Raw genomic sequence first — 14,442 nt, 5'->3', positions numbered from 1 at the left:
AAAAAAAAAGAGAGAGAGAGAGAGAGAAAGAAAAGAGAAAAAGAAATACAAAATGGAGCGTGGAAATCACGGACGCGTGGACGGCGCTTTGTTCCCGGCCGCGGGCTCCACGCGCTCGCCCCCGCGGGGCTCCTTTCCCCCCAGCCGACAGGGGCTCCCGCTCCCCGCGGCCGCCAGACCCGCGTTCTCGCGGCGTTCCTGCGGCGCGCGCGGGTGGCACGGGAGGGGCGCGGCGCGCGACGCCGCGTGGGCCCGTCCCGGGGCGGGTGCGGCCCCGCAGCCCACGGCGCGCCCCTGCTCCGCCCCCGGCGCCGCTCCCGGGGCCCAGCCGCGAGGGGGCGGCGGGCTCTGGCCCGTGAGCCCCGCCAGTCGCCAGTCCCGGATGTTCGAACTCCTCCGGGCGGGGGTGGGGGCCGTTATTCGGACCCCGACACGCTCGGCTCTCTCGACGGCGCCCGCGTACCGGTTCCCAGGCTTTTAGAACGAACCAGAAAGCCGCGCGGACCCGGGCACCGCCGCCCGGGCGAGGCTCGGACGGGTTCTCCTGCGTCCAAGCGTGTGCGCCCGCCCGTTCTCGGGTGAAAATCCGCACGTTTCTGAAATAACACTCAGCCACCGTAAAAAATAAAAAAATTAAAAAAAAAGAACCGCGCAGACCGCTCCCCCCTTAGGGAGGCTTGGACCCCGGAGGCCAATCAGGGGGAGTCTCACGATTGGGAGGGGGTTCTTCCTCCCAAGCCCCCCGAGAAGGCCCAGGGGGCGGGGTGCCACCTACCCTAGGGTTCTCAATCTCAGCTGGGAAGGGACCCGGCAACGCCCCAGGGTCCCTTCTCGGGACGCGTGTGGTTTCCGTGGCAACCTCCCCTGCGCGCCCCCTCCAGCGAGCCCCGGAGAGATGGGTGTGGCCGCAGCACCCCAAGGGACCTCCAGCCCCTTCTCACGTTCTCCAGCGAGGCAAAGCAACAGGGCGCCGAGCCCGAGCACCCGCCAGCAGCTGGGCCTCGCCCCCGGGGGGGTGGGGGTCGCAAGTGCAGCTGCAGGGGCGTCGTTCCCCACCCCACCCCCACCCCCCGCGCGGACACCCAGACCCGCGCGTCGCAGCCCCGGGACGCTCCTGGAGCGCCGCCCGGCTCCCGGGTGTGTGTGCGGGGGGAGAGGGGGCGGCGCGGGGTCACGCCCGTCTATTCGTGCTCCAGGGGCTGTGACCCGAGTCCAAGGGCCTCTGCAAACCGCGAGATCAAACAAAAGGCTCGGGAACGGGGGGCGAAAAACGTCGGGGCCCCTTGTTCGACACCCTCAGAATAAAAGCAAAAAAAAAACCTCAGCAAACCAAAAAAAAAAAAAGCCCACCTGGCGGGCAACTCAAGTGCCACAAACCCTAAAACACAAAGCGTCGAGATCCCCCCGGGGAACGCCCCCAACCCCCCCCCCCGCGGCCGTACGCCCAGATTTCCGCGCCCAGGGAGGGGCCCCCACCCCCTTGAACGCGGGTCCCGCCGGGTCCTCGCACGCCAGCCGACTCGGCGCGCTCCGCTAAGGACGAACCACGCCGCGGAAAGATGGCACCTCGCTCTTGGAGGGGTGCGGCGGGGGTGGGGGCGGGAGGAGGCACGGCCGCCCCTCCCCCGCTCGCCCACCGGGGTCCACACCCACTGCCGCAGTGAGGGGCGAGCCCTACGCGCCAGCCCCGCGACTCTGGCGGGGCGCGCGGAAAAAGGGACCCGCCCCGAAAGGCACCTGCACCCCCCCGCGCGCGCGCCCGTGGGGGGCTGCGGCGGGGAGCGGGGGTCGGCCGCTGCCCAGGTGACCCCGGCCTGCTGGAAGCTGCACCCTGGGTCCCGCGCACCGCCAGGTCTCGGGCACGGCGCAGCCCGCGTCTCCGCGCCAGCGCGCGCAGGGGGAAGGGCAACCAAAGTGACAGCGCCTGGACCCCTCCCCATCTCCTGGATTCCCCTCCCAGCCCCCAAATGTCCCCTGCGGGCTTCTGAAGGTGGAAACCGGGGGAGGGCCGCCGCCTCGAACCCGGGCTGCGAAGCCAGGCCCTTGGAATGGGAAGGTGAAGGGAGGGGCCGGGAAGAAGTCGTCTTTTCTAGAACCCGAACTATGCCATCCCTAGGGCTGCCGGCACACCTCGGCGGATAAATCAGGCTGCAGATTCGTTTTTGGAGGTCGTCATTAGACATCCCTCCTAGCACGCGCGCACACACACATACACACATACACACACACACATACACGCGCGCGCACACACACGCACACACTCACACGCCCATTGCGGCAAAAGACGGTGGCGAAGGAATGGAACGTGCGTTGCAGCCCCCTCCCCCAGGTCAGGGCATCCATGCCCCACCCTGCGGGCACAGTCTCCACCAGGTCCGTGGCGAAGCGTGTCGTGCGGACCCTGGTCCTCCCCCCCACACACACACACCTCCCCAGCACACACGCACGCACATACATTCACATGCATGCGTGCATCCCCGTGTGCACGGGGCCCTTTGCAAGCCGCCAGCGCGCGGAGGGTGCAGGGCGGAACCCCCGCGGTCGCCCGCGACCAATGCCCGGCGCGTGAAACCCATCCTTAACGGCGGGGAGGGAGGGGGGCGAGGGCCGCCTGCACCCGAGCAGGGTGCGAGGGGGGGCTTGCAAGGAAGCGGACGGGGTGGCAGGTCCGGGAACCTCGTGCTTACCTGATGGTCGACAGAGGGCGAGGACCGGAGAGGGAAGCGGTGGAGGGGAGAGCGGCTGCGGCGGCAGAAGGTGGGCGGCGGCGGCGGCGGCGGCGGCGGCGGCGCGGCTGCTGGTGCGGGAGCTGGTGGGTGGCGGAGACTGAGAGCGCGCGCGCCGCCGAGAGAGCGCGCTCCCGAGTCCGCCGGGCGGCGCAGGCGCGAGCGGCGAGCGCGCGCGCCACCCCGAGGGAGGCCCGGGCCGCGGGGCCTCGGCGGGCGCCTTCTCCTCCGGCCGCTAGTGGGCGCGCGCGGGTGCCCCGCCTCGCGGCCGGCGGCCGCCCGGGCCGGCTCCTCTCGCCGCTCCCCGCCCGCCTTCCCTCCCCCTTCGCTGCGGGTCGCCGCGCTGACCGCCACGCGCACGCGCGCTCCGGGGCTGCCTTTGTCTAGGTGACAGGGGCTCCTCCCGGCGGGCGCTCGGCCTCCGGCTCGCTTGCCCTTTCCCTTCGCCTGGCCCTGGGCTGCCGTCCGGTCGCCGGCCGGTGCCCGACGGATGGACGGATGCGCCCCCCCCCCCCCGCCCTAGGGCGCCCACCCCATCCCAGTCCGCCCCGCCGCCGCGCCCGCTGGGTGCTAGCCCGGCACCCCCGCCCTTGCTCTCCCCCGCTCCCGACTCTCCCAAAATAGTTCCTTCTGTCGACGCTCCTCTGAAGCCCCCTCCTGACAACCTGCTTTTTTTTTTTTAATCTTTTTCACACTGTTTTTGTTACTGGATAAGGTGAATTCCTCGCTTAGCAAATCCTCTTAAAATACACGGACTCTTTTCTGGGGGGTGGAGGCTGGGGTGGAGGGGAAGGCAGCGTGCTCCCAGAAAGCTCAGGGAGACGCTTGCAGTACCGCTTTGCAGGGTGAATGATGCTCTGGTTCCGCTGTGATCCCCAATGGCCACACCCAGGGCTGCTGGAGCGACCAGGAGGTGCCAGGGATGGACCCCTGGTTACCTGCCCAGTCTGGCTCTCCCCTCCCCCACACCCAAGGGACATTCTAATACACAAACACACACACACACACACACACACACACACACAGTGACCTTAGAATAAAATCTTCAGTTAGGTGAAGCTCCTAGTGGCACTTAAAAAACATTTTACATGGAGTTCTTTTAGTCTCTTTCGTGGAAACGTTTAACTGTAAGGGCAACTTGAGGTCTACGTTTTTTCTCTTTTTTAATTCAATTTTGGGGCCACGCTGGCAGAGCTCAGGAGTTACTCCTGGCTCTGTACTCAAGAATCACTCCTGGCGGTGCTCTGGGAACCATATGGAATACTGGTGATCGCACCCTGGTCCACCTCTTGAAAGCAAACGCCCTACCCGGCCCCTTGAGGTCTGAATTGCTAAGCGTCTCTCCATGAATGACACATTCACGCTCTCCGACTCTGGCCTTTGCTTAGTGTCCCATTTACTTGGACACAGCTGTTTTGTCTTCAGGAGCAGCAACTTGTCTTGAAGCTTTAATTTATATGCCTCTTAGGATCCTTTAAAAAAAATAATGGAAGTGTAGGTTCTAGAGTCATACAATAGCAGGGAATTAAAATGCTTTATTCTAACTTACTCCTCTACTAAGTTCCTCCCGGGCTGGGCGCTTCTTTCCCTTCTGCTTTCTGATAAACATTTCTATCTCCAATAAATAAAATGTTCACAAGGGATCAGTTTGGGGCATGGGATTAGGATTTTGGGGAATTATTTATTTTCTGAAAAGTGTTTATTTTCGGCAGCTATTGTGTTGTTCCAGCAGCTACTGTTTGACTTAAAGGCATTTAATTCAAATGTCATTCTGGACATGTGACCTTATTCATCTCTCTGCTGCTTCTCTCCGTCTCGGCCTTTCCTGCCCATCAATCTTCAGAGCAATCCTTTCCGTCATTGATTGCTCCTGTTCCAAGTATGGAAAGAGGTTCATCTTTCTTGGGCTGGTGAGAGATGGGGAGGGAGGCCAGACCCAGCTGTGCTCAGGGCTTACTCCTGGTCTGCATTCAGGGATCACTCCTGGTGGTGCTCAGAAGACCACGCTTAGTACCAGGCGCAGAACGAGATAGGTTGTGTGCAGGCAAGTTCCTTACTCCTGTGCCATCTCTCCTGCCCCAGCCCCGGAAACTTAATCTCTTTTTTTTTTTTTGGGGGGGGATCATTTTTTTTTCCCTTTATTTTATTTTATTTTTTTTAAAGTTGTAGATTTACATTTTTTTGTGCTTTGGTTTCAATTATACAATGATCAGATACCCATCCCTCCACCAGTGCCCATTTTCCACCACCATGGATAATATCCCTCCCACCCCCATCCCCCCATCCCCCCTGTCTCTGTGGCAGGGCAATCCCCTGTGTTCTCTCTCTCCTTTTGGGTGTTGTGGTCTGCAAAAGAGGCATTGAGTGGCAAACATGTTCAGTCCATAGTCTACTTTCGACATGCATCTCCCCTCCTGGGAGGATCCTCCAAACATCCTTTATTTGGTGCTCCCTTCTCTATCTGAACAGCCCTTTCCTCTAGGATACCCGGCTGGCCTCTAGGAAACTTAATCTCTTGAGTCTTAAACATATCAGCTTTTTCTCTTTCTTTCTTTCTTTCTTTCTTTCTTTCTTTCTTTCTTTCTTTCTTTCCTCTCTTTCTCTCTCTTTCTTTCTTTCTTTCTTTCTTTCTTTCTTTCTTCCTTTCTTTCTTTCTCTCTGTTTTTGAGCCACACCTTGCAATGCTCAGGGCTTACTCCTGGCTCTGCACTCAGGAATCACTCATGGCAGTGCTTAGAGGACCACATAGGATGCCAGGGATTGAACCGAGGTCAGCTGAGTGCAAGGCAAATGCCCTCCCTGCTGTACTATTGCTCTGCCTCAAACTTACCAACTTTCAACACTTCCCTCCTGCCACCTCTGATCTGAGCCCCAGCCCTTCCCATCTCTCTCCTCTACTGAGTTTGTCTGGCTGGGACACTCTCCCAGCCCTACTGTGGCATTTTCCTCTGCTTGCAGCCTTTTCTAGCTTGCTTGCTTTTTCTTCTTTTTATTTTTGTTCTTTTAGGCTTTTTTTTGGGTCACACCGGGCAATGCTCAAGAGTTGCTCCTGGCTCTGTACTCAGGAATTACTCTTGGCAGTGCTTGAGGGACCGTATGGGATGGCGGGGATGAAACCCAGGTAAGCCACATACAAGGCAGATGCCCTATTCACCATCCTATCGCTCCAACCCCAGTCTTTGCTCTTTGGTATCCTCTTTGGTACACCCTTTGGTATCCTGTCTTCTGCCCTCAGCTCAGATCTCTCCAGCACCTCCCCAGATCTCGCCACCTGGAAAGACTCTTCCCAATCTCCAGGATCTAGCAAAGTTACTACCCTTCTGCTGAGAGTAGAGAGGGATCTGAATGTGGGCTTTGCGAGACTCAGTTTCATTATTTTCCCAGTTGTTTCCCTCCTTTTTTCCAACATGGAGATTGTTTGTCCTGGTAGATCACTGGGATCTTCTGCAGCCCCACTCGTGTTTGGTCTGGCCTTGTAGTGCTCTTTGGCTCCTGAAACAGATGGGTATCATGTCGAAGGATTTGAGCAGAAACCTTAAGAGTCTTTACAAGTTCCTGCCATTCCCCTCGCTTCCACCCCAGGCTGACCCTCAGAGTGAGAAAATGCAGGGAAGTACATATAATATGGAGAAGATATAGATATCTGTTCTCACTGAGATTTTGAGAGCTGTCACCACAGCAATACTGCTTAGATATGGGGAGTAAATGAGCAAACACATTCCCTCATTCGAATATCTCTGTGTATAGATTTCATCTTCATTATCAACCCCTTGGCTATACATTTTGAAAATTTCTCTATGTGAAACTGTAGCCGTCGAATTAACAATCCTTCCTCTAGCCAAATTGCTCCTGCTCTCTCCTTTAAGCTACCTGATGAGGCTGGTTCCCCGCTACTGAGCGATCACCTTTCCCTGCTTTAGACTGAGGTAATGGATGCCAGCAGAAGCCAGAGCAGATCTGGGAACTGTATGTAACGTGGAGCTGAGCGGCTATTTCAGATCACGGAACCCCTGTGTGGGCAGCTAACAGCTCACAACTTCAGGACAAGGAAACACTGCCCCTCCCCCTTGCTGAAACAGAAATCTTGGTGCCACATTCAGCACAGCACACAGAACCTGCAGGACTGGGCTTTGTGAGAGGAAATTTGATTCTGTGTCAGAAATGAGGTAGGTTCAACTTAATCAGTGGTTGGATAAATAGCAGTGCTCCTACTTTAAATATATATTTACTTTAAATATATATTTTTAATTAAAAAAAATAAAATTACTGTCAATGTCCTCCCATTGTTCATCAATTTCCTTGAGCAGGCCCAGTAACATTGTGAGACTTGGTACTGTGTTTGGCATATGAAATATGTCAGGGGGTAGCTTGCCAGGCTTTGCCGTGCAGGCGAGATACTCTTGGTAGCTTGCCGGGCTCTCTGAGAGGGGCAGAGAAATCAAACTCGGGTCAGCTATGTTGGCTGCATGCAAGGCAAACGCCCTACCCGCTGTGCTATCGCTCAAAATAAAATAAATATTAATTGCTCGAGCGGGCCCAGTAACGTCTCCATTGGAGACTTTGTTGTTACTGTGTCTGGCATATCGAATACTCTCGGTAGCTTGCCGGGCTCTCCGAGAGGGGCAGAGGAATCGAACTCGGGTCGGCCATGTTGGCCACGTGCAAGGCAAACGCCCTACCCGCTGTGCTATCGCTCCAGCCCGAGCAAATATTAATTAATTAATTTTAAATAAAGAAATGAGGTAGGTCCTCATCTAGCCCTCTGTGTGTAACCTCGAACAAATCCATCAACTTTTCTGAGCTTGCATTTCTCCTCCTCCTCCTCCTCCTTTGAGGCCACACCCAGCAATGCTCAGAGGTTTCTCCTGGCCCCACACTAAGGAATTATCCACACTAACGCAGTGCTCAGAGGCTGGGAATCAAACCTGACCTGGCTGTGTGCAAAGCAAGCACTCTATATGCGATACTATCGCTCCTGGTCTTGCATTTCTTTATGTAATCTGTGCCCTAGCAGAAACGGGAACTAAGATTTGAATCCTTACAGAATTTGGATGCTCTGTTTCGAAACCTCGTCAGAGACTGTTGGGTGGAGGTAAGGTAAACTATAGGAAGAAACGGCCTTAACCGACAGGAGGCAGACCCAGACTGAGGGGGCCTTGGTTCCGGGCTAGGGGTGGCCTTCTCTCAGTGAGGTTGGGGAACCGGGTTCTGCCAATGCTTATGCTCTTACCGTCCATTGGGTGGAGGTGGGGTGCATCTTGGAAGGAGGAGGCTCTCTGAGAGGGTCTCTAGTCATGGTCACTGTTAGAATGCAGGTGTGTGGCCAGCCCTCACTTGCAGGGGAGCCCAGTGAGTCCAGGGCAGCTGTGTGGGCTCTGTGGGAGCAGGCTGGGGGCACCTGAGGGTGCTTGCTTTGCACATGGCTCAGCACCCAAGCTCTGGTGTCAGAACAAGCCCGGATGCTCGTGGGGCCGAGAAATAGGGACAAGGCATATAAGCGCGGTGAGATCATCCTCCCCTCTGGCCTGCCTTTGCCCTGTTCTCTGGCCATCCCTGCTAGGGGCATGACAGGGAACTCGGGAGTGCTCCAAGGGAGGCCCCAAGTACAACACTTGACACAGTGGAGCAGGAATCTCCTTCAAAGCAGGTCATCAGCCGCCAGACCCCACACTCTGGAGGCTTCGTTCACATTCGAAGAGCTCCCAGCATAGGAGGGACAGAGCCCCAGCAGCTGGCGTTTGTCTACAGCTTTATTTTTCAAAGGCTGTTATTCGGTCGGCGTAAATGACCATCGTTTTTCCTAAGTGGTGCTTGGTTCTACATGCTAACACTGTGATTCATGCTCTGTTTGTTTTTGTGGTTCCCCCTTTTGACAGACATGTAGGTAACTCTTCTTGCAGAAAACACACATAGCAGAGACATTGGGCGACTGTCAGTGTGGAGATTTGCAGGCGCCTAATTGACATTGATCGAACACAGGGCTGGGGGCGGATATCCGGCACACGGGCCATGTGAGGCTGCAGAGTCCTGAGTCTGGCCCTGGGACATAATGGGACAGACCCGGAAGGGTCACATCAGCTGCCCGAGGCCCCTCCGCCTCTGTCAGAAGCTTCCCCACCTATGCTTCAGCAAGCACTTGCAGGGCTGCCATCTGCAAACATCCTGGAGTGTAGGATTCCAACTCCGCGGCCTTCTAGAAAAGGCCAACTCTGGAGGCAGCACAGTTCTGGGGGCGGGGACTGGTGAGTGGCATGCAGGGGCCTCGAGGGGATGAGACTACTCAGAACCCTCAGAACAGAGGGTAGGTTGAGCCACCAGTGTAGCTTTGTGGATGGCGGTGGAAGCAAACTCGGACCCTGCATCTAGTGGATGTGGCCATGTGTGGTGGGGTGGGTGGAGTGGCAGGGTGTGGGATTATGGGAACTCCACCCTCCGCAACAAAGTCTATGGGGACATAAATGAGGAACAAGAAAAGAAAATTGGCATTAGACACCACTGAAGTCACTTGGAATATTCCTCGAACAGCAAACTCTGAGGACTGATAAAAGAAATCAGGGGTCCCTGGGAGATGGATGTCTGGGAACCGTGTTCTACAAATTTTCCCTGTAGCTCCTGACCTGCTTACACATGCGCCTGTTAGGGGACACACCTATTTCCTAGTTGCCCTGGATCACACCCCATTTGGTGGCACTCACCTACACCTCCTGTGATGTGGCTGGAAGTCACTGTGGAGCTGGGACCATAACAACATGGCTTCTGGGATGGAGCTCTGGGGTGGGGGACTCCCAGCATTTATATATTTGTTTGTTTGTTTGGGAATCACACCTGGCTGTAATCAGGGCTTGCTCTTAGATCTGTACTCAGGGACCACTCCCGGCGGTGCTGGGGGATGCTGGGAATCAAACCCAGGTCATTTGTGTGCGAGACAAATGCCCTTCTCGTTGTGCTATCTCTCTGGCCCAGCACCCGGAATTTAAATACATGGCTATACCCTTAGTGCCTGCACCATCCCTCCAGGCCCTCTCCTGGCTCTCCTTTAAGTCTCAGTTCAGAGATTAAATCCTCAAAGGCCTCCCCTCAGGCCCACCCCGGGTACCTTGCTTGAGTATCCCACGGCGGGGGGGGGGGTCACTTGGGGAGTATCCATGCCTTGGCCTATCCCGTGTTATACCTGTGAGGCCTGACTCGGGTCAGTCACTTCTTCTCGGCCACAGGACAAAGCAGTGTGTCTGAGGGGGTAGCAGACAGGGTGGATTCAGGAAACGGAGGAAATAATTTTGAGAGGCAGCAGTATACGTGGCAGGTGGTGTGACCTGGAGGTCAGCTCCTTAGAAATGCCGAGAAGTGTGGATGCGCTGGGACGGGGTGGGACGGGGGGAGGAGGTGGGGAACTAAACAAGTACCAACCTCAGTTCAAGAAAAGCTACACCAAGGGGATAGAGTGATAGCACAGCTGGTAGGGCGTTTGTCTTGCACGTGGTCATCCCGGGTTCGATTCCCAGCATCCTATATGGTCCCCCGAGCGTGCAGAGCCAGGAGTAGACCCTGTGCATCACTGGGTATGACCCAAAAAGCAAAAGCCAAAAAAAAAAACCCACAAAAAAAAAACAACAGAAAAGCTACACTGAGACTCAAATGAATCTCAGATGGAAGCCGGCGTCCTCTCTCTCCACCTGTACCAGACCAACCACGGTAGTCGCAAACCTCCAGAACCCGAGCACCGCCAACCTCATGGTCCATCTTCACAGGCTCGTCATGGGCCCCCAATGCAAGAGAATAAATCTACTGGAAAGCCCAGGTATGCAGGACCAGTTACTGAAAACACCAGACTAAAAGGGTCGGGACTGTGCCATCCCTTCCCATCTCCCTGCCCCTTTGGAGTTCGTGTCACACCCACGAACTGTCTCCAGATGCCATTTAAACACATTAACATCCATGATCCAGAGACTCACAAATGACTCTAGGAACCAAGCAGCTAGCTGCAGGGATGGCACCGGACCCCAATTATTTTAATTTTTAGAATCCCAGGAGTGGCCATGCTATATCTCATACTATTTTTATTTTTATTTTTTTGCTTTTTTGTGCTGGAGCGATAGCACAGCGGTAGGGCGTTTGCCTTTCATGCAGCCAACATGGCCGACCTGAGTTCGACTCCTCCGCCCCTCTCAGAGAGCCTGGCAAGCTACCGAGAGTATCTCGCCCGCACGGCAGAGCCTGGCAAGCTACCTGTGACGTATTCGATATGCCAGACACAGTAACAACTAGTCTCATGATGGAGATGTTATTGGGCCCACTCGAGCAAATCGATGAACAACGGGAGGACCGTGACCGTGACCGTGGCTTTTTTGTTGAATTACTGTAATATAGACCTTTTATACAGACATCTTATGCTATTCATAACAAGCAATACAAAATAAACCATCTAGCATCTGCCTATAGGGCAGGCTGGAGTGGTGGTTGGAAACTTAGAGATAATGGTGGTGGGAAGGTGTCATGATGGTGGAATTGGTGTTGAAATATTGAATGTAATCAATTATTGTGGACAACTGTATGAAAATAAAATTTAAAAATTAATTAAAAAAGGAGAAAAAAGCTACACTCTTGAGGCTTTAGAGGGGACTAGCCCTGGAAGGAACCAGCCAGCTTGTCGTGTCCAGCTTCCAGAAAAGTCACTGAGTCATTGTTCCCCTGAAAAGGCTTTGATTGAGAAGCACTCAGTCCCTATCAAGTTCACTGCCAGGCCTCATTAGACTCTGAGACAGGCCAGGAGGAAATGTGCATTGCTTCCTCCCTCCTCTCGCCCCATCTTCTGATTACAGCTGGGCGGGAGACAGGAACCAGCAAGAGACCAGCAAACCCAATAATCCTGGAATGAGCATCCTAATATTTACAGGCAGATTCCAACTGAACTGGAATTGTGTCATTTCTCTCCCCAATACAGGGATCACTCTTTTAGACACACACACACACACACACACACACACACACACACACACACACACACACACACCGTCCATTCTCAGGTGCCTTGCTATTTTCTCTATTGCCCAAAGTGAGCCTTTTAACTCTTCTGAAGACCCTTTGCCAGCTCTTTCATATTCTTTAGGTCACAGATGGCTTTTTTGGGGGTATGGTGACGCCAGCAGGTCAATCTGTATCTGTGAGGCGAGTGCATCAGCAGCCTGATGGCGCCTTCAGACTTCCAGATACCCCAAAATTGCTGCTGTGCCTTTGGCCAGACCCCAAAAACTTGGGGCAAAGTTTACCAAGAAAGTAAACGGCCAAAAGTTAGGTATGTGGGAAACACACCCACAAATCACCTCCGGCTCAGCTATATATTTGGAGGCATGGCTTCTCTGGTTCCTGATTAAACTGCTTAACGGCCATGATCCCAGAGACTCAGAAACAATTCTCGAAACCCAGCCGCTTTTGGCAAAAATGCGTCCAGTCCCAGCAGTACGTTACCGGTGCTGGGCCAACCCAGGTGGGAATAGGTTTCATGCCTTGGCCTGTTTCCCCTGGCGGCCCAGTGGCCGTCATCCTCCAGAGGCCATTGGACAGTCAGGTCTGGGCCCACAGTGACGAAACTTGTTGGGCCTCACAGGATGGAGGTGGAGCCAGTCCTGGTCTCCCTGTCCCAAAGAGACCCCAAGTCATCGCCCACGACCGGCCCCTCTGGCTCCTGATCAAGCTGCTCAACGGCCATGATCTCAGAGACTCAGGAGCAAATCTCGAAACCCAGTGGCTTTTGGCAGAAATCCCTCCAGATTTAAGTGTTAAAATTTCGGAATTTCGAAATCACATGGCCCTACTGCAGCCACGTGACATCATATGTTATTCATAACCAGCAATAGAACACAAATTGTCTACTGTTTCCTTTTCAGCAGATCTGAGTGTTGGGGTAAAATCTCAAATAATAATGGTGGGTCTGGTGTCTAAATATTGAATGTAATCAAAGTAGAGAGAGAGTAATGTGGAAATCATCTGCCCCCCAGGTAGGGGGAGGGTGTGATTGAGCACCCATCCCTCCACCAGTGCACATTTTCCACCACCAATGTCCCCAGTATCCCCTCTCCATCCCACCCTCCCCCTGCCTCTATGGCAGACAATTTCTTTTAGGGCATTCTTGACCCCAATGCCTGGAACCTCCCTAATCTGCCTCTTTCCCAGCCACCCCACAGGCCACCGACCCTCCCCCCTCACCATGCCCACCTGTCCCCAGACCTTCTGCCAGGCAGAGAATCCATGTCACATCCTCACTCCAGCACTATGTTTAGGAGCAGATGTGGCCTTAAGTGAGGCTGAAAATGTCCGAAGCCGAGCTCCAGAGCCGCAGAAGTTCCATCCTGATTTCAAGAATCTTTTCATTCAATCACCTCACTCTATGGAAAGGGAAACCGAGGTTTCAAGAGGGAGGCATGGAGGCAATGGGTGCTGGATTTAAGTTCAGCTCCAGGTTGATTCTTCAGCGGCTGGAACAGAGCAGGGCTCTGGGCAAGCAGGCGCTATTTCCTTTCTCTTCTTTTCAATACAAGTTTCCTTTGGTTTTGAAATAGAAGCAGCAGAATGAAGTGCTGAGTAGCAGAAATGACCTTCCCAGGACAGAAAGCTGGATCATCACCCAACAAGAGCATGAGACCAAGTTGAGGATGAGAAGGAAGGTTTTATCGAAGTCGGGGGGCAGCTGACAGTTCCCCCCACTCCCGCCCTGCGTCACCTGTCAGAACAAGGGTGCTCACCTTCAGAACATGGGATGCTGTAGACATTCACTCGTCACTCCCAGGAGGCCATAGTGCTGGGGTGTGGAGAGTTGGGGCTCTTCTTAGGGGCCTCAAGAAGCTCATTTGTTCCCTGCCCTGTGCCGGCCCCCCTAACCCCCAAGTACAGCCCCAACAGCACCTGGTGGCTAATCGCACCTGTGCATGGTGGATGCCAGGCAGACTCTCTGTTCATCTTAGTTTTGGGGTTTGGTTTTGAATTTTGGTTTCAGAATGTGAACCTGGCAGGACCTGGGGGGTTCTGGGCCCTGCCACAGGTCTAGAGCATGCAGGCTGGCGGTGGAGGCTGTCCTGGTAGTGGGGGGTGGGGCGTCCCTGAGCCTCCCTGAGCACCCCTGGCCTCTGCCAGAAAGGAAAAGGAGCCTGAGACAAAGGAGAGAGACTGCAGCTCCTCGCAAGGCGTGCTGAGCCAACCGTGCTCGGCCCTGCTCCAGGGCCCTTGGGCCTGGCCCGTTATCACTCTGAACCGTTCCCTCCCTCCCTCCCTCCTATCATTCCCTCCCTCCCTCCCTCCCTTCCTCCCTCCTTCCCTCCCTCCCTCCCTTCCTTCCTTCCTTCCTTCCTTCCTTCCTTCTTCCTTTTATCTCCTTTCTTTCTTTCTTTCTTTCTTTCTCTCTCTCTCTCTTTCTTTCTTTCTTTCTTGTTTTCTTTCTTTCTTTTGGAGATAGTAAAGCCCTGTTTTAATTTATTTCCCTTCTCTTTTGTTTAATTTAAATTTAATTTTATTTTTATAAAGTAGTTCACAATATTTGATTACATTTAATATTCAAACACCAATCCCACCACTGTTACACCTTCCCACCACCATATTTTGGATGTTTCCATCCCGAACCCCAACCCCTGCCCCAAAGTAGAACCAAAATAATTTGTTTTGTATTGTTTGTTATGAATAAACTGCTAAAAATGCTCCAAAAAACTTTCCTTAAATGAGACTGTGT

At 54.4% G+C, this 14,442-nt stretch overlaps 1 protein-coding gene across 3 annotated transcripts in view; it reads right to left on the bottom strand.

The window, feature by feature from the left end:
* Positions 1–2,858, bottom strand: part of MAPT (microtubule associated protein tau) — an 85,324-nt gene extending 82,466 nt beyond the window's left edge. Inside the window, exon 1 of one of the 3 annotated variants that reach the window (XM_056127795.1) lies at positions 2,688–2,858. The gene's annotated coding sequence lies outside the window, so the exon portion shown is untranslated. The remainder of the gene's footprint in view (positions 1–2,687) is intronic. The other 2 variants (XM_056127796.1, XM_056127797.1) reach the window with 2 other exon arrangements.
* Positions 2,859–14,442: the final 11,584 nt, after the last annotated feature.

Source organism: Sorex fumeus, unplaced genomic scaffold (assembly GCF_029834395.1).
Source record: "Sorex fumeus unplaced genomic scaffold, SorFum_2.1 ptg000063l, whole genome shotgun sequence".
Taxonomy (NCBI): Eukaryota; Metazoa; Chordata; class Mammalia; order Eulipotyphla; family Soricidae; genus Sorex; species Sorex fumeus.
Note: the sequence above shows the minus strand (reverse complement) of the source record. Positions and strands in the feature narration are given on the sequence as shown.